Consider the following 20,666-nt stretch of genomic DNA (forward strand, 5'->3'; position numbering starts at 1 on the left):
AAAACATGAAAGTGACGAACGTGAGAAGGAAAATAAATAAATAATAAAGAAGACCCTAGCCAGAAGGCCGGGCTGGGGGTGTGAAAACTTGTCCTACCCCATCCAAAAGGACGAGGTAAGGACGTGAAGCGCTAACCTAGAGGGAAGTGCGCAGTGCTAGTGCTTACTAGTGCATGGTGATTTTGGGATCACCCGTGCATGTTCGGCACCCCCGAGTTTCCCTGGGGGCACAGTGCAGCCTCGGACTCCAAGCAGCCGACCGATCAGCGTCCGACCAAGTGTTTCTCTGCTCCCATCATAGGGCACTTTCCAGCCCCTGGCATGGGAATGGGTACTCCACTGGGCTTTTCGAAAGACTCCCTTAGGGGCTGCAACCCCCTCGGAAGAGCAATCTACTCAGTCTCAGTGTTTCTCCGATCCCAAGGTTAAGGTGCTAAGCTGGGCCATTCGCGGTCTCCCCATCAGAGGCTACGAACCTCTGGAACAGGAGCCATCTACTCAGTCCCAGCCTTTCTCCGCTCCTTGGGAATGGATACTAGACTGAGCCTTTCGCTGTCTCATCCTTCGGGGGCTACGAACCCCGTCAAGAGAGTCAAACTACTTGGCCCAGTGTTTCTCCCCCCCTCTTACCAGTGGATTTACGGAAACAACACCTCCTACCAAAGGCAGAGGTGAAGGTACTCCAGACTTTACACCACTCCCAGGCAAAAAAGAGGGGTCCCACACCTCCATACCTCCCCCCATCAGAGCAGCTACTCAGTCCAGCCTTTCTCTATTCTCTGCCTGAGGCCAGTCCATACCCACTGATAAGAACAGATACTACACTTGATCTTAGCCAAAAGGCCGAGAAGACCTGCCAAGGTTAGCCCTTCCAAGGGGTCTCGCCTTGTCTTCACTCCCGACGGTTACTTCCACGGTCACCTCTGTCTGCAGCCATGACCATAATCAGCAAGGACAAGTCTTCTTCTTAATTTATTTCCAATCCTCATCCAATCACCCAATTCTTTATCCAACCATCCAATCCTCATTCAATCATCCAATTCTTTATTCCACCATCCAATCTTCATCCAATCATCCAATCCTCATCCAATCTTCCACGGTCACCTCTGTCTGCAGCCACGACCATACTCAGCAAGGACAAGTATTCTTAATTTATTTCCAATCCTCATCCAATCATCCAATTCTTTATTCAATCATCCAATCCTCATCCAACATCCAATCTTCATCCAATCATCCAATCTTCATCCAATCATCCAATCTTCAATACAATCATCCAATCTTCAACCAATTCTTTATTCTTCAAAACCAATTCTTCATTTACTACAATTCTTCAAACAATACTGCAATATTCTTTCAAGACCAAGCATTAACATCTTCTACAATAATATATTGGACTATTGACTTTTACTTTCATATCTGCCATATATATTTCATGCCATCAGTATCATTGTCTTGCAATACCTTTATTAAATCTATTCCATTTTACATTACATGTTTCACTCCATTCTGTCGTGGATGCAACCTCCATACGTTAAAGCACCCAGCCTACGTTACTCTGCAGCTGGTGCTTCTAAAAGCGTGACAGTTTGTACTGACTCCATGGATCCAGCATCAGGTCCAGAGAGAGGCGCTGTTCCTGTACAACAACTTGCAGCTTGCCTGGATCAACAGGAGGCTGCTCAGGAGCAGGTTATTCATGCCCTCCAGGGTCTGACACAGAGACTGGACACTATTCAAACTACGTTGCAAGGTCAAGGGCCTGTAGTTACATCTGCACCATCATCTAGACCTATTTCTACTACGACAGGAGTTACTGCTCACCTTCAACTGCCTACTCCAGCTAAGTTTGATGGGAACCCCAAAAACTGTAGGGGTTTCATCAGTCAATGTGAAATTAATTTTGAACTTCAATCCTCCTATTTTCCTCCTATTTTCCCACTGAGAGGTCCAAAGTGGCCTATGTGATATCTCTTCTTACCGGCTCAGCCCTCAACTGGGCATCTCCCTTAGGGGAAAAATCAGATCCTCTACTAGCAGATAATACCCGGTTTATCGCTACTTTCAAAATCATCTTTGATGAACCAGGGCGTGTCAGTTCCGCCACTACAGAAATCCTCAGGCTGCGTCAAGCATCCAGGACAGTGGGTCAATACCTAATTCAGTTTAAAATCCTGGCAGCCGTGTTGGCGTGGAATGAGGAGGCTTTCTTAGCAGCATTTATGGATGCTTGCTGCTAGAGATCTACCCCCCAAGCTAGAAGATCTAATCTCATTATGCACAAAAGTCGATCTGAGGCTCAGAGAAAGGAATCAAGAGAGAAACCGGTCTATCCAAAAACTATTTTTCTCCCTACTAAGCCATCCTCTTTATCAGCGGCAGAACCTATGCAGGTTAACCGTTCTAAACTGACTCCAGCTGAGCGTAAACGTCGCCAAGTTGAACACCTTTGTCTGTATTGTGCTGATCCCCAGCACTCCGTCGATTCCTGCCCTAAGAAGCCGGGAAACGCCAGAACCTAACTTGTAAAGGAGAGGGCAGGTTAGGGGTTGTTATTACCTCTCTAAATAACAAAGATTGTATTCTTCAAGTTTCCTTGCAGGTTAAACATCAGCTCAGACAGTTGCCAGCTCTTCTCGATTCAGGAGCAGGAGAAAGCTTCATCACCACTGATGTTGTTAAGCGTTGGCAATTACCCACCACACCGTTTCATCGCCCTGTATATCTCACTGCAGTGGATGGGAGTCGGATATTGGGAGAGACTGTCACACAAAAATCCCAACCTTTGACACTGCAAATTGGTTTACATACAGAAAAAACACAATTCTTTGTTATCCCCAAATCCTCCTACCCAATTGTCCTGGGACTTCCCTGGTTACGTACCCATAACCCCAGTATCAATTGGGTAACTTCTCAAATTCAAACTTGGAGTACTAATTGTACAAAATCGTGTTTTAACTCTTTGGCACCAACCCGTCAAGTTTCTCTTCAAGTACCAGAAGGGTTACCTATTCAATACCAAGAGTTCTCTGATGTTTTTTCTAAACAGGCCACGGATAAACTGCCTCCTCATCATTCATGGGACTGTTCTATCGAATTAGTACCAGGGAAAAAACCTCCACGAGGTCGTACTTACCCTTTGTCGGTACCTGAAACACAGGCCATGTCAGAATACATTGAGGAAAACTTGGCCAAAGGTTTCATACGCCCCTTGTCATCTCCTGCAGGGGCAGGCTTCTTTTTCATAAAGAAAAAGGATGGAGGATTGCGTCCCTGTATTGACTATAGGGGGTTAAACGAGATCACTATCAAAAATTGATATCCACTACCACTCATCACGGAACTTTTTGACAGAATTAAAGGAGCCACCATCTTTACTAAATTGGATCTTCGCGGTGCATATAATCTCATTCACATCTGTGAAGGAGATGAGTGGAAAACCACATTTAACACAAAAGATGAACATTATGAATATCTTGTCATGCCCTTTGGGTTAAGTAATGCTCCAGCAGTCTTTCAGTCTTATATGAACTAACTGTTTCGCAATCTGCTTTACAAGCATGTGGTGGTCTATCTCGGCGATATATTAGTTTTCGCCAATAGTTTACAAAAACATCGAGAGATTGTCAGGGAAGAGCTTTCCCGCCTCAGGAAAAATTTTCTTTACTGTAAGTTGGAGAAATGTACCTTTGAAGTATCATCCATACCTTTTCTATGTTACATCGTATCTGGGTCCGGTCTGGAAATGGATCCAGCAAAAGTAGAGGCCATTCAGTCCTGGCCTCGTCCTCACACTCTCCGGGGTATTCAAAGATTCCTTGGTTTCGCAAATTACTACAGGAAATTCATTAAAGACTTTTCCACCATTGTTGCCCCAATAACGCCCCTCACTCACAAAAATGCCAAACCTGCTAAATGGGATACGGAAGCCGCTGATGCCTTTTTGCTGCTCAAAAAGAAATTCATCTCTGCTCCGGTGTTGACTCAACCAGACGTCTCCTTGCCTTTTACTCTCGAGGTTGATGCCTCTGCCATTGGTGTGGGTGCAGTCCTGTCCCAGGTGAGAGCTGATGGACAGTTGCATCCATGTGGTTTTTTCTCCAAAAAATTCTCCCCGGCTGAACAGAATTATGCTACAGTAGGAGCAAGTTTCATCTTTGCTGCTTTAGTCATGTCTAGCCATGGCTAGCCATGGCTATTCTATTGTTCTCAGCTGCAATACAATATGTATTGCAGCTGAGAACAATAGAATAGCCATGGCTAGCCATGGCTAGCCATGGCCAAAGGAGCAAAGATGAAACTTGCTCCTACTGTATAGGAGATCAAGAATTATTAGCGATTAAAATGGCCTTGGAGGAGTGGCGGTATCTTTTAGAAGGGGCAGTTCATGTTATCAATATCATTACTGATCATAAGAATTTGCTGTATTTGAAAAATGCTCAATGTCCTAATCCCTTTCAAGCCAGATGGGCATTATTCTTTTCAAGATTTAATTTTAAATTGTCTTTCTCTCCTGTAGCAAAAAAATCAAAAGGCGGATGCCTTGTCTAGGTCATGGGAGACTGAGGAGGAAGCGAGATCCTATAAAGGAAGTACCTATTGTCGATCCACTGGCTTTTGCTTTAACAATGGTGCAAGTTCCAGTACCACCAGGTAAAACTTTTGTCAAGTCTAATTCAAGACAACAGATTCTTTGTTGGGCCCATGACTCTAAGTTTTCTGGCCATCCAGGGGTTCAGAAAACCTATGAATTCCTGTCACATCAGTATTGGTGGCCAGGTCTGAAAAAAGATATTCAAGACTATGTTGCTTCCTGTCCTCACTGTGCCCAACAGAAATCCTCCAATCTTGCTCCAGTAGGTCCGTTAAGACCATTATCTATTCCCAAAAGACCCTGGTCTCATTTATCAATGGACTTTATCACTGATCTTCCACCATCAGACCCTGGTCTCATTTATCAATGGACTTTATCACTGATCTTCCACCATTTGGGTCGTCATAGACAGATTCTCCAAGATGGCTCATTTCATACCTCTCCGAGGTCTACCTTCAGCTCCCAAAATAGCTGAACTATTCATTAAAGAAATGTTTAGGATCCATGGGTTACCTGAGGAAATTGTGTCCGATCGGGGTGTACAATTTGTGGCAAATTTTTGGCAAGCTCTGTGTAAAGTTCTCAAAATACAGCTTAATTTCAGTACAGCATACCACCCACAGTCCAATGGTCAGACGGAGAGGGTCAATCAAGACGTAGAGACTTTAATTTGTTTACATGTCTCCTCCTCTCAAGATGACTGGGTGGAAATATTGCTGTGGGCCGAATTTGGGCATAATAACCAATACCATTCGTCTTCTTCTTCTACTCCTTTCTTTGTTAATTGTGGCTCCCATCCTAGGGTTCCTGATTTCCAGCAAGTACCTGTGACATCTGTACCAGCCATAACTTTGTCTCTCCAGCAGCTTCGACAGCTTTGGAGAAAAGTCAGGAAGTCTCTAACAAAAGCCTCACAAAGGTATAAAAGGTTTGCAGATCGTAAAAGAAGAGTTGCTCCTAATTGGAAAGTAGGAGACAAGGTATGGCTTTCCACCCAAAATCTTCGTCTACGTGTTCCATCGATGAAGTTTGCACCTCGTTTCATTGGGCCATTCCCGATTATACAAATTCTAAACCCAGTTGCCTGCAAATTAAAATTACCAAGTTATTTAAGGATTCCTAATTATTTTCATGTGTCATTGCTAAAACCATTAATGTTGAACAAATTTCATCATGCTTTGAATAAATCTCCTAAAGTTTTTACCCATAGGGGCATCGAGTATGAGGTGGCTCACATCCTGGACTCTCGTATCCGGTACAAGAGGTTACAGTATCTTATTGACTGGAAAGGCTATGGGCCGGAGCAGAGGTCCTGGACTAACGTCTCTGAAGTTCATGCTCCCAGGATGGTAAATAACTTTTACAGGAAACTCCCAAACAAGCCGAGAGACTGTCCTGGGGCCACTCGTAAAAGGGGGAGTACTGTCACATCCACCATGGCGTTTACCCAAAACCCCTGTGCTGTACTCAGCCCTAGGCTCTCTAGCCGCACTCATAAAACCATGGCGCTCACCTCCGCTTGTGTCCCTGGCTCCGGTGGGGTACATGTGGCCGCATTGTCATCGCCTGGTGACACTGGTGCTATGTGCTCCGCTTTCTCTGCAGGGTATGAGTGGCGTGCCGCCATGTGTGTTTGTGCCTGGTTTGCTCTCTGACTAAATGCCGGCGTTGCGTAGCTGCGTACATCCAGTCCGGCTGAAATCTGTCGCCCTCCCTGGTGGGCGCCATCTTGTTGGTTACCTCTGCCTCTCTTGTGCGGCTCCGCCTCCCCTGTCAGATTGCCTGACCAATCACCGCGCAGTCCACCTGTTAAGTACTGACTGACCAGGCTAGTCCGGCAGTCAGTACAATGATGTCTATCCCTCAGCATCATTGCTCCCGCCTGGCTCTGTAGCTTTCCGCTACCATCCTGTGCGTCTCCACTGAAGATCCCCTGCTGGTCGTCTACTGCTCCAAGTGCCAAGGACTCATTACCGCCAAAGCGGACCTGCCAAGGTTAGCCCTTCCAAGGGGTCTCACCTTGTCTTCACTCCCGACGGTTACTTCCACGGTCACCTCTGTCTGCAGCCACGACCATACTCAGCAAGGACAAGTCTTCTTAATTTATTTCCAATCCTCATCCAATCATCCAATTCTTTATCCAACCATCCAATCTTCATCCAATAATCCAATCCTCATTCAATCATCCAATTCTTTATCCAACCATCCAATCTTCATCCAATCATCCAATTCTTTATTCAATCATCCAATCCTCATCCAACCATCCAATCTTCATCCAATCATCCAATCTTCATCCAATCATCATCCAATCATCCAATCTTCAATACAATCATCCAATCTTCAACCAATTCTTCATTCTTCAAAACCGATTCTTCATTTACTACAATTCTTCAAACAATATTGCAATATTCTTTCAAGACCAAGCATCAACATCTTCTACAATAATATATTGGACTATTGACTTTTACTTTCATATCTGCCATATATATATCATGCCATCAGTATCATTGTCTTGCAATACCTTTATTAAATCTATTCCATTTGACATTACTTGTTTCACTCCATTCTGTCGTGGATGTAACCTCCATACGTTAAAGCACCCAGCCTACGTTACTCTGCAGCTAGTGCTTCTAAAAGCGTGACACAGTGACCTCAATACTTACCTTGTCGGCAATGTCACTTAAATGAATAGGGTAAGAGATGTGAGGATAGGGGGGAGATTATGCAGAAGGTAGACAGAGTGGTGCTGATGAGTAGTAAAGATGTAGATTGGTTGAAAACACTGCCATGGATGGGTAGAAAACTGGTGAAGATGGGAGAGAATACAGTGTGGCAGAGTGATGTTAAAAAGGGGTGCCGGACGGTTCCTGACAGTCGGGATCCAAACAGTCATTTACCCCACGTCGGGATCCCAACTGTCAAAACGCCGAGAGCCGGGTGCCCGATGGCCACCCGCTATTTTCCCTCGTGGGGGTCCATGACCCCCATAGAGGGAGAATAGAATAGGTGGCTTGCGTAGCGAACCACCGTGCCCGCAGCGTGGCGAGGGCAACGAGCCCGCAAAAGGTTTTTTTTGCGCTCGCCGTGCTGTCTGACTCCGGGCAGTCGGGATCCCGACATCGTGATAATGACTGTCTGGATCCTGACTGTTGGAGTCACATACCAACCCCGTTGAAGAGGGAAACACTGCGCAGCACAGAGAGAAGAAAATGGTGGTACGGACAAGGCGCAGATGGGGAAAGACAGATGATGCAGATAAAGTACATAGTAGCACAGATGGGAGAACACAGCAGTGGGGTTTTGGGAAGACAGAGCAGCATGGAAGCATATAATGGAAGGAAGTGTAGATGCATAGACCGTATATGGGGTATTATAGTTTTAGCAATTAACCAAAATGTTTGAGGGAGCTAAATGTGTATACTAAATGAGATGGATGTATGGAGTGAGAAGGATATTGCAACAAGATGGGAATGTTGTGGTGCCCGAATGGGATGGGTGTGAGCACTAAGTGGGATGGGTTCACCACATAACTGCTTAGACCATCAGTTGTATAGACTCAGTGGCGGATTCAGGGGGGGGCACCTGGGCACGTGCCCCCCCTGTCATTTATTTTGTAGCTGAGGACCAGGGCTTTCCAACGAGCCCAGCCCCGTGTCTCTAGCCCCCCGGGAACCGGAGATATCGCCTGGCAAACCTGTAACGTTTTTTCCCCATAGGATAATATGAGACCCGTCAATTCCGACCCCCACACGGTTCCGACGGCTGCCAGTTCCCGCCCTGGCATCACAGAAGCTTGTGGTTGATTTCATTCAATTCCAAATCGCTGGGCCTTTAATATGATACCAGGCTGGTCCAAATCGGTTTATAGGTTCCAGAGATATTGCGTGTAAACTGATTTTTTTTATTTCAAATGTAATTTCATGGCTGTTCATGTTTTTGAGGGCAGATTACTCTGGAACCAAACGTTCCAGTTTCACTGGACCAAAATCATTCAAAGCCCACTCAAAAGTTCTTCAATATAATACTTGTCTCATGTAAATGGGTCAGTTGGTTCCGAAGGTATAGCCGGTTAAATTAGATAACTGGTTAAAGGGGGGAGGGGTGGTTTTCTCTCCCCCTCACACCAGAAAATGCAGGGACTAGGCTGGTGTAAAAGGGGCCAACCTGGGAATGCATTTTCTGGTGTGAAAGGGGTATTATTTCAAATAGCCGGGACCTGCAGTGCTCTGAATACAGTCTTCAGTGCGCCAGCAACAAAGACAGTCCTTTTTCTTTCTTGTTCCAGTGCTCTGAATACAGCCAGGCTCTGACACTGTCAGTGGCTATCAATTCTGCCTGGCGGCGGCTGTCACCCATTTACCATGAGCATGTATTCCCCCTTGGCAATGAGCATGTAATCCCACATGGCAACGAGCATGGAACCTCTGGCAATGAGCATGGAACCCTTGGCAATGAGCATGTAGAGAAGCAGCACTTATGTAGCATAATTTTTAATAGGCATTATGGTGTTTGGCATAACACATAATGGACATAATGGCGTGTAACTTAACGTGTAATGGACATTATGGTGTAAATGTTTAATGCGCGCCTTTGGTAGACAATGTCCCTGTTCATGAAGTGTATTGTGAATTTTGGCTTAATCTGTGTGGCTTTATGTGAATTCTGGCTCAATCCATGTGGCATTATGTGAATGTTGTCTCAATCCGTGTGGCATTATCTGAATTTTGGCTCAATCCATGTGGCATTATGGGAATTTTGGCTCAATCCGTGTGGCATTATGTGAATTTTTTCCCAATCCGTGTGGCATTATGTGAATTTTGGCTCAATCCGTGTGGCATTATGTGAATTTTGGCACAACTACATCCTTCAATTTTGTTGCCATGGTGGGCCTGCGTACTTTAAATGCCAGGGCCTATTTTTAATTCCATTCCCACCCTCTCCTGCCGCTCTCTTAGCATGTACACTGGCACCACTATCACTGCCCCTCCCCCACCCAAACCCTTTTTTATCATGGTGCCCCCCCTGTCATTTTATCCTGGATCCGCCCCTGTATAGACTGCATGTGTGTGTTACGACAGGTTTCTGAAATGTCAGATCATGTGTAAGAAGCCTTAATGGGACATGTGAAACCATAAGGTTTTTTGTCTATGGAATAAACAATGTAATTCAGAGTCCAAATCCAAGAGCATGCTGTAGTCAGGATTCTACAGAGGGAGTCGCTAATGACCCACGGGAGCATGCATCATAAACAATATAGTGTGTACACACCTGACAATATGCGCAAAATTCTAGTTAACTTTATTGTGCATATTGTTGAAAAAGTCTGTCTAATGTGTACCCAGCTGAAGATAAATACTGTATTTGCTGGCTACTTTTTCCCCCTGAAAAACATGCCTCCAAGTGGGAAGGTCGTCTTATTTACCGGGTGCACTTATATATCAAACTCTATATTTTCAGTGGAAATGTTGGGGGGTCGTCTTATACGCCCAGTCATCTTATATGCCGGCAAATACGGTACTCGAAAATCTTGTTTGGAAATACACAAAATATACAACACAGACATGATTCACAGTAATATCAATATGGAGAAAATAGGATAATGAGGCAAACACAGTCATACCAGGACAATTCCTTTCTCAAGTGCTGCCTTTGGGCAATGCTCCTTTTCTAGCCCCATCCCACAAGGGGGAAGTATTGCTTCATACAATAAGCTAGAGATTAGAAGATAAAAAATAAAGTTTGTATTGACAGGTTGTATCCATGTGACCTGGCCTATAAGCAGCTTTACACTGCCCTCTCCACACTCTCTGTCATCACTGCCTGCCTCAGTGAACTCAGGGCCAGATGTATATTAAGTTTGGTGATAAAGTGGAGATAAAGTGGAAGGTGATATCGCACCTGCCAATCAACTGTGTTTGAAAAACACCTTCCACTTTATCTCCAATTTATCACTTCACTTAATACATCTGCCCCTCAGTGATAAGTAGATGAAGTCAGGGCAGTAATACCCCTTTTCCACTAGCCTAAATATCCCGGGTTTTGGCATGGGAGCGTGCAAAACCTGGGATTTTAGGCAGGTGGAAACACTCCCTGTAGAAATAACCCAGGTCGTGAGACCCGGCATTTCTACCCAGGTAGCGACCAGGGTTGAACACGTGTTCAACCTGGGTCACTGTGTAGTGTAAACAGGTAACCGGGGTTGATGTGACCCGGGTCCCGTTCACTACATCTCCCAGCTTTCATCTCCCAGCACCTCCCTGATCCCCACCTCCCGAGGACGTCACCCGCCCGGCATTATGCCAGGTGGGGATTCTAGTGTGAATGGGTTTGCAAGCCGGGTCGCATCCAGGTTGTAGCCGGGTACAAAATCCTGGGTGCGACCTGGCTTGCAGATGGAAAAGGGGTATTAGTGGCTGGATAACCTCATCCTGTACATTCAGGATCAGTAAGCCAGTGAGTATAAATAAAGAAGTATTTCCATGCTGAAATGGATACTATTGTGTATTCCAGTGGGATTTTTTTTTTACCTACATGCTCATTGCCAGGTGTTACGGGTATGTTGCTAAGGGTTTCTTGCTCGTTGACAATGGTTACATGCTCATTGTCAGGGTTTCATGCTCATTGCTTGTTGCCAGGGGTTCCTTGCTCATTGCCAGGGGGTTACATGCTCATTGCCAGGAGGTTACATGCTTGTTGCCAGGGGTTCCTTATTCATTGCCAGGGTTTTACATGCTCATTGCCAGGAGGTTACATACTTGTTGCCAGGGGTTCCTTGCTCATTGCCAGGGGGTTTCAGTGAATAACATACAACACCCAGACCACCCTGCTCCTTGCACTGGCCAATTCATTCAACATTGCTTAAAATGGTCTGCGGGATGGCCAGGGTATAACTCATTGCTGGTTTGAGCAGCAATGGGCACCTTGGTCGTCAGGGGCCCCGATGCAATGCACCTGCTGCACCGATGGTAGTTCAACCTCTGGCTGTGACATGGGTGTTATCATAACATGTCACTCTGCCATAATATATGAAGCTATAGAAATACAGAAATACTGTATACATTAGGAAAGAAAACTACTGTAACAAATAGGATAAAGAACCCTGGACAGTGCCAGTGCCTTGAATAGCTCTTATTGGCCCTTATTCTGCTCTGTGCGGATTTTTCCGCATGCGGTCGGACCGCCGATGGTTTCCGACTGCCCATGTGCAGAGGTCACTCTGCGCATGTGCAGGCGGTTTCTCCGTACCTATTCTTTAGACGCCGCACAGGGGGCGGAGAGGGGCGTGAGGGGCTACTTTGCCTCATTACCCTATGCATACGCCCCGCGTTTCATGGGCGTTACCATGCAAACGCGGGGCGTATGCATGGTAATGAAGCCGTGACGCTTGTGTAGGGGGCGGGCATCTGACATCGCCGGATGTCAGCTGCCCGCCCCCATACATGATTTCATACGGACAAGTGTCCGTGTGGTCTAGGGTGGCGGGAGCTGGTGGAGCGTGCGGCCCTGCATTCGATGTTCGGCGACCATCGAATGCAGGGGCTGCTCCCAAGATGGAGGAGGCGTATCCCCATCCACTTTCATGCGGACCGCCACATATCCGCGTACGGACGGAGGTGGCGATCCGTATGGAAGGCGGGGATTCGCCTGCACGGTCCTGGCCGCATATTCTGATCGGGCCGCACCGATCAGAATAAGGGCCATTGTGAACACATCCAGCAGTGTTCACAGTTAGAGCTATTCAAGGCACTGGCACTGTCCAGGGTTCTTTATCCTATATTTTTTTCATCCATTTTTGGCTATCATTATTTTTGACTGGCATTTTGAAATCCTAACTCCATCTTGAGGTATAGACCACTCCACATGTCCCAAAGGACACTTTAATCTTCAATCATGGGACCTTTGAAGAGAATCTGATTTGCACCTCACTTCTGAATCATTGCTTTACTGGTGTTGAAAAAAAAAAACCTGATGAAGTCTTTATAAAGACGAAACGCGTAAGTGTTACATCATTTTGAAAGAAAGAAATGGATGCAAATTATGAAGTTGGAAATTGAAGATTTTTATTCAAATATATACTGTTTTACTGAGATTTGCACTTATTGTGCTTTTCTGTATGTAAAAATCCTATCAGGTGGTGGAAATATATTAGCACTCTCTACATGCTTTTTGTCCCCCACTAACAGGGGGATCTATGGAGTAGCTGCTTTTAACTGAAGGGCGCACTTGGGTCACTGTTTATATATATGTCACCTATCACCCGTCTATGAGTCCCGCCTTGCTGGAAAGAGGGACTGGCACTCCACGGTCTTTTAAAGTTGCTTTTTTATGTGCAAATAAACATGAATCCCAACGTTTCGGGGCGCAGCCCCTTTGTCAAGGTGTGGTGACAACAAATCGGATTCATGTTTATGGGCTGGGCTGTGGGCATCGAGCTGATTAATGGTGTAAAAAAATAGAAAAAATCCTATTGTGTATTGCTGTGGAACTATGAGTCCCAGCAAGCCTGCACCACATGCAGGGACTTGGAGAACCACAAGTCCCAGCATGTGGGGCAATAAAGGGCCCGCTGGGACTAGTAGTCCCACAGTACTACAAATAGTTAAATAAAAACACACACACACAGTACAACTTTAATACACACCAAGCCCATTCATCCATACTCACCTATGTTGACACGAAGCTTCGGTCCCCTTGTCCAGTAGAATCCAGAGGGGAGGCTGTGGAGAGAAATCATACTCACCACAGACGTCTTCAGCGCTTCCCCGGGAGCCCTGCAGCATTTTCCCCACGATCACCGTCCTCCGGTGTTCTGTTTACATCTGGGGCTCCGCCCCCAGACCGGGACTTAGCCCCGCCTACCAGCCAATGATGGTCCGGGAAAACCCCCATGCTGGACCATCATTGGCTGGTAGGCGGGGCTAAGTCCCGGTCTGGGGGACTCAGTGCTACAGAGGCTGAGAGCGCGTTTGGCTGAGCTATGCGTCTCTATGGAGACGCATAGCTCAGCCAATCAGGACTGAGCTATGCGTCTCCATGGAGATGTATCGGCCAATCGTGCTCTCAGCCTCTGTAGCGCTGGAACAGCGCTACAGAAGCTGTTAGAGGCAACGGAGAAAGCCGGTTCTCCCCGCTGCCTGTCAGTGCGGGGGGAGCCGGCTGTGAAGCAGCCAGACCAGCGCTGGATCCAGGAATGGTAAGTAACGCTGGTGTAAAAGTGAGGTGTGTGTGTGTGTAATAAACTTTTACTTCTCTCTGTGTGTGTTTTTTATAAACATACTTTTTACAGGTGGACTACAAGTCCCAGCGGGCCCATTAATGCCCCGCATGCTGGGACTTGTGGTTCTCCAAGTCCCAGCATGCGGGGGAGGTCTGCTGGCACTTGTAGTTCTCCGGTATAAAGCAATGTAACGTATGATCGATTTAACCCTATCAGGCCGGCGTCCACTGGCCACGGACGCCGGTGACAGCCCCGGGCTTCAGCCCTGGACGGGTGAAGCCTGGGGGGGGGGACCCCTTTATTGGGGGGGTCCCCACTCCTCCAGGTACCCCGTCCAAGGCTGACCAGCCACGGTGCTCATGTTTTGGCCGGGGGACCTTGTATAAAAAGTGTCCCCCGGCTGTGGCATGACACCGTGGGCTGTTGGAGCCCGGTGCTGGTTTCAAAATACGGGGGACCCCCAGATTTTTTGTCCCCCGTATTTTTGGAACCAGGACCGGTCCAAGAGTCCGGGGCTGGTTTCAGAAATACGGGGGACCCCTATGCTTTTTGTCCCCTGTATTTTTGGAACCAGGTCCGGCTCAATGAGCCCGGGGCTGGTTATGCTTAGGAGGGGGGACCCCACGCCGTTTTTTTTTTATAAAAACACTTTTACACATTTTTATTAACAGGACCATGCACAGATCTCAATGATCTGTGCATGGTTCTGTGAAATTCGCCTGTCAGAACCTGGTCTATTTTTTTTGCGATTTTTGGTAACATTTACCAAAAATCGCACCCTATTACATTTGCGAGTTGTATACTTTATAATGGGAAAACATCTGGATGCGATTTGAAATGTGACTAAAAATCGCACTTCTAAAAGTGCGATTTCGCGGTAAAAAGTGCGATTTTTTACCGCGATTTTCAACCTATTAAATGTGCGATTTTCGGAAAATGTGCGATTTCGGCCGTTTTTGACCAATCGCACATGTCTAAAAATCGCACCCTATTACATTTCGCCCCAGCTCTCCATTCTCTCCCACTTTGATCCAGGGCTGTAGCTCATCCAGCTCCTCAGAGTCCAATCCACACCTAGGCCCTTATTCTGATCGGTGCGGAAATTCCCGCTTGCGTACGGGCCGCCGATGTTTATCTTCTGCGCATGTGCAGAGGTCACTCTGCGCATGTGCAGGCGATTTTGCCGCAAGGATTCTCTATACGCCGCACAGGGGGCGTAGAGGGGCGTGAGGGTCTACTTATCCTCATTACCCTATGCATACGCCCAGCGTTTCATGGGCGTTCCCATGCAAACGCGGGGCGTATGCATGGTAATGAGGCCGTGACGCGTGGGTACGGGGCGGGCATCTGACATCGCCAGATGTCAGCTGCCCGCCCCCATACAAGATTTCACACGGACAAGTGTCCGTGTGGTCTTGTGTTGCGGGACCTGGTGGAGCGTGCGGCCCTGCATTCGATGTTCGGCGACCATCGAATGCAGGGGCTGCTCCCACCATGGAGGAGGCGTATCCCCGTCCAATTTCATGCGGATCGCCACATATCCGCGTACGGACGGCCGTGGCGATCCGTATGGAAGGCGGGGATTCGCCTGGTGCGTTGGAGCCGCATATGCGGCTCCGGCCGCACCAACCAGAATAAGGGCCCATGTCTGAGCTCAGCACTGCCACCTGTGGCAGCTGAGATGTACTAACTCCGGAGAGTATCGCAGTGGAGCTGCTGAGTGCTGAATAACAGGGCTGCTGCAGAACTTGAAGCACCACAGGTCCCAACAGAGGATTTGAAACAGCTGTATGCTGCTCACAGGAGTGTACCCAGTTCCAGAAGTAGTATAGTATCACAGAAAGGTGAGTAGCAGGACCACACATTCTCACTCACAGACACACAGACTTTGGCTAGGCAAAGTATTATTTATTAGATCTGTGTTTGCTGTGCTGTGTACTACTTTTAACTTTCACTTTGCAGCACCAGATTCATGAAGTAAAGATCCAGTGAGCTGGGCTCCATATGGGATCTTATCGATGTTCAGCTGTTCTGCTGAATTTAAATATTCAGCTTACCAAATTGACATATTGGGGGAAATTATGAAAAAGATGAAAGTTGTATTTCAAAATGGGATGTTTTTTTCTGCAAAGTGAGCCAGTGAGGCATTCAAAAGAACCGGTTCTTTTCACTGAGCGATCAATTGAGCACTGCTCTCGTTAGTGAGTCGCTTGGGCCATTTCAGAGATTGCAGTGACAAGTCAGCAACAGGAGAGTGGAAGGCGGGGCAATGGTAATGCAACAGCTCAGGCACTGCAGGAGGTGAGGTGGAGGCGGAGCACATAGGGCATGGAGCTGCTGCCTGCTTTGCATGCCACACACACTGACTGTCACGCTACGGCGGGAGGCTGTCCAGGATTTTCAAGTCACCCAGATTCCAGGAGAATCCTGGAATACGGGTGACTGGAAAAACCTCCTGGAGATTTGCCAACAAATCCTGGAGAATCCCAGAAATTCGGGAGAGATGGCAACCCTAGCTCAAACACATAGAACAATCCTTGTTCATTAGTCAGATTGCTTAGAAATAGGGCTTACATCGCTCAGTGTGCATGCCCCAATACAGTATGCCCAATTTGTGGTTGGATAATAAACCTTATGATGTCTTATAAACCACATGCTGCATACATAAACAATATAAATATATATGTTATAGAATAAAATAGAACTCACTTCCATTCAGGGCTCAGTGATCAGTGAGCTGCTCTTGTAATCCAATCAGCTGATCTGTACTGAAAGTCCTCAATGGCACCTCAGCCAACCACATATCAGTTATTATTACTACCACAAGTTTATATGCAGAACTTTACTGATAATATTTTGCCCATTCACAACATATACAGCGCAGCAAAACACTTGTGGTGCCTTATAAATAAAATAGAATAATAATCAGTGGAGCTTACAATTTATATTCCCTACTATTTGCTCACACAGGGCCCGATTCAGACCATTATCTCTAGGCTAGCGAGCAGGTTACACCACACTGGTGAACGCAAACACATACACCCCCCCCCCCCCCCCTGCTGAAGGTTACTTACCATCAAAGTATTTCTCCTACTGTGCCGGGTGCTTGCAGTCGCTGCACGTGACCCGGGAGTCTGGGTGGCTGCTTGTATCAACATGAATTCGGGACGTTCACCGAGTTAATGCACCTGCCCTGAACAGGCAGTGGTACGCTTGTGTTCGCTGGGGCTCACCCAATTGTGTGGGAACGCCCAAGAAACGCTGGAGGTCCACCCCGGAACACCCCCCTGCCTGTCAGCCAGCATGCAGTCCATATGCAAGGGGACCCAGTGCACGCACACAGTGTACCATGCGCATGCGTGGTCTATTGATGTTCGGATGGGCTACGAAATCGCCTCTGAACAGGTCTGAATCGAGCCCACATTCATACTATGGTAAATTTTGTTGGGAGCAGACAAAGGGGGGATGTTGGCACAGAAGAGGCAGGAGCACAGGGTTTTTTTTTTTTTTTTCAGGATAAATCTGGTGAAAATGTTTAATTTGTAAACATTTTTCCATGCCATAGATTTAACCAGAAATTTAATTTGGTTCTGGATTTCCTGTGTTTATTTTGGCTCAGATTTGAAATAATAAAAGGTCATTCATGAACATAGCACAAACGCTCATTGTGATGTCCCATGCATATTATGCATGTTTGCTGAGTTTTATAAGGAAGTATATGAGTGTGGACCCAGATGGTATTCGCTGTGGGCATAAAAGCATTTGAACAAACTGAAGTGAACAGTTGGGCATTTTGAGGGTGTTCCTGACAAATAAGTTATATATAAAGAAGAATGAAGTTTTACACATCCTTATCTGTCATGCTTTACCAAGATGTTGACAAATTATTTTTGGATACTTAGGGGGTGATTCAGCACGACTCGCTCCCCCCCCACACACACTCTTCTTGGTAACATGTGAGGGGATGTATACGAACACATCCCCTCGCATGCGGCTGTAGGAGAGAGAAATCATTCAATGGTCACAGACCATCGAATGATTTATTTCCCCCTTTGGAATTAAAAGTTAGTCTGAACTGACTTTTATTTCCTTAGGTGTCTGCCAAAGGGGGCATACTTTGATGTCAGACACCTGTCTCCAGCAGGCATCAGACCACCCACGTTCCCAGGGAAATGCCCACCATTGTTCATGGGGACACCCATAAAACGGTGGACATTCCCCACTCGACTCCACCTGCCTGCCCCCCTCCCCTACCCATATGAACGCCTCGGCGACCGTTATAGTCAACGAAGTTGTTTGTACAGCGGCTGTATTTGCACGTGAGCAAATACAAACAAGCGCTTAGCTGCACAATCGGCCCCTGGTGCGAATACGCCGGGGACCAATTGCAATTGAATTAGGCCCCCAGGGTGAGATGTACTTAGCCTTCAAACAGTGATAAACTGGAGATTGATAAACCAGCAGCAAATACATTTCCTAACTGTCAATTTTCAAGCTTAGAACATCTGGCCCCTAATATGTTAAGCCCTGTACAAACTATGGGCGTCATTCACATTGTTAATCATCGCATATGCACTAACATATGCTATTAATAACACAAAGGACAGCTCTTGCATTAAGAGCTATCCTTTGCGTTGTGGCCGGCAATGTGCAGCGGGTTCCCCCTCCCTCCCTGGACTCTTACCTGGCTGCTGCTGCTCGGCCAGAGCTCCGTCTCCTCCCAGCACCCGGAAGCGGTGCAGGGAGGTGGAGGTCACTGGTCCGGGCAGCACAGCGGGAGGCTGCCTGGACACAGGTGAGGAGGTGGGGTGGTGGGGTATGTAAAGGGAAGCCCATAGGCTTCGATAAGATTATGCCATCTAGAACTGGCATAACCCCCCGCAGCGAAGCTCCGGCAGTGGGGCTTTGCTGCATATGAAAATGCGAGGAAAAACCCTGCAAAAAACTGTTTTTTTTACAGCATTTTTTGGTTGGTGCATCTCGACCCAGATGAGATTTTAAAAGGTATCACTCAGATGGCACCTACTGAGAGAGATCTGTCCCCACCCGGCTGTACAAGCATATCAATTTTGGTTATGTTAATGCTGATGAATTTTGACCAGAGAGGCAATAAGTGAAAAGCGCAGGTTACGTAATAAGTCCGCAACCTGCGTACCCTTTATACCTAACTACGTGCGTACAAAACGTAGCGCAGCGTAGCGTACCTTTATTGTATATTATACACCAAGAACCGATACCTTAATAAGAGATCCCTTCGCAGTACTTTGTCTCTAATCTGCGAATATACCTTTAAGGACAGTGTCCGTAATATACCTTTATCGCTAAATGCGAATAACAGACACAAACCACAGTATAGAAGTAAGGAGATAAGAACTCCGCAAAAAGGTTGTATTTAAGTCCCTAATGGACAAAAGGGGGTTACAGGAATAGAAAATACAGGTTTAACAGGTAATACAATAGACTAACAATAAAATACTATAATCAGGCTCTGCTAGGGGGAAGGAAACAGATACAAGACACAATCAGCCAACAATATAATAAGAATAAATACCGTGAATGCAACCGTTTACCGTCTCATCAAATATGCGAAGCGCAGTCCGGTCAGAGCTCGCTATCGTTCAGGGATGAACTATAGCCCGGTAGAAAGTCGGGGAAAGGTAGATGTGCCGAAGTGACCGTGTATGCTCTGGGTCGCCTATCTTATAGGGTCAGAAAGGGGAGGTCAAAGGCCGTTCTCATTGGTCAGAGGTCGTATGTCCGGTCAGCTGTGATTGGGGGGTAAGATGATACACCTGGTTTGGCTAGGTCCAGGGGAGTGAACTTTAAGAGTCCTTTGTTTGATGGTTTCGGCGTCAGCAGTGATAAGAACCGGTTTCATCTAGATTCCTTTGTTACATACTTTCAACAGAAACTGTCTCTGGAATATGGATTATGTCCATAACTATCGAGCCGTGTATATTGCGAAATATTCGCAATGACCGGAATACTTCGCACAATGAACGGAACGGAACGGTACTAAATATGATACAGACAGATGTGTGTAGGGCTAACTAAGCTATGTGTGGCGTTCTAAACCTTTAACTATATTTCATTTAGTGTGAGTGTGTTATTATGAATTTATGTGTGATAGTATGGCTACTCTTCTGGTCCACTTTGTCACACATACTCGGGTATGGAAACTTTATTTGCGCAACTCTGCGAACCAAAATGGCGGCCATACTATCCTAAAATGGCGTGTGTGCAACTCGACTTCCACAGTCCACCCTTTAACAGTAAATATAAAACTGTTACAATACAAAACATTTTACATGACAATACAGAAATTCATAATCCTAACAAAGAAATTGGGATCCATGAACTAAACATATAAGGGGAGTAAACCATCTGCTCTTGGCCGATCCAGGATCATGGATAAACGATGGGCCGCATTTATCGAACAATCTACTCAGGGTCACGAAGGATAATGTACAATTTTGGGATAAAAATAAAAACAGGGGTGGTTACACTATATACAATTGTTTTTCAGATATGGCATCCTTTGGTAGGTATTGTTTGTGACAACAGACCCTTGAACTCTTTGTTGTCTCTCTTTTTGGTATGCTTTTAAGTATGATGGTATTATCACTATCAAACATCCGGTCCTGGGTAATGTGTCAAATTTATAGATTCTACCTTGACCTAAACTGGGACGGGTAACACACTCTCAGAACTCTGTATCGTCCGTCCAATGCCTGGCAGCAGTGCGGCGGCGGTGTCCTTGATTTTGAAGATGAGAACGGATAGTGGGGGGGAGACAAGAATAGGACCCACAACAATAGAAAAAAAAAACTGAGAAAGGAAAAAAAAATTTTGTTAGTG

At 46.3% G+C, this 20,666-nt stretch overlaps 1 non-coding gene across 1 annotated transcript; it reads right to left on the reverse strand.

Moving 5' to 3' along the window:
• Positions 1 to 672: 672 nt before the first annotated feature.
• Positions 673 to 855, reverse strand: LOC146060903 (U2 spliceosomal RNA). Its single transcript, XR_014470491.1, has one exon. It is a non-coding gene; the product is annotated as a U2 spliceosomal RNA (small nuclear RNA).
• Positions 856 to 20,666: the final 19,811 nt, after the last annotated feature.

Source organism: Crinia signifera, chromosome 2, assembly GCF_055691185.1.
Source record: "Crinia signifera chromosome 2, ASM5569118v1, whole genome shotgun sequence".
In the NCBI taxonomy this organism is placed as follows: Eukaryota; Metazoa; Chordata; class Amphibia; order Anura; family Myobatrachidae; genus Crinia; species Crinia signifera.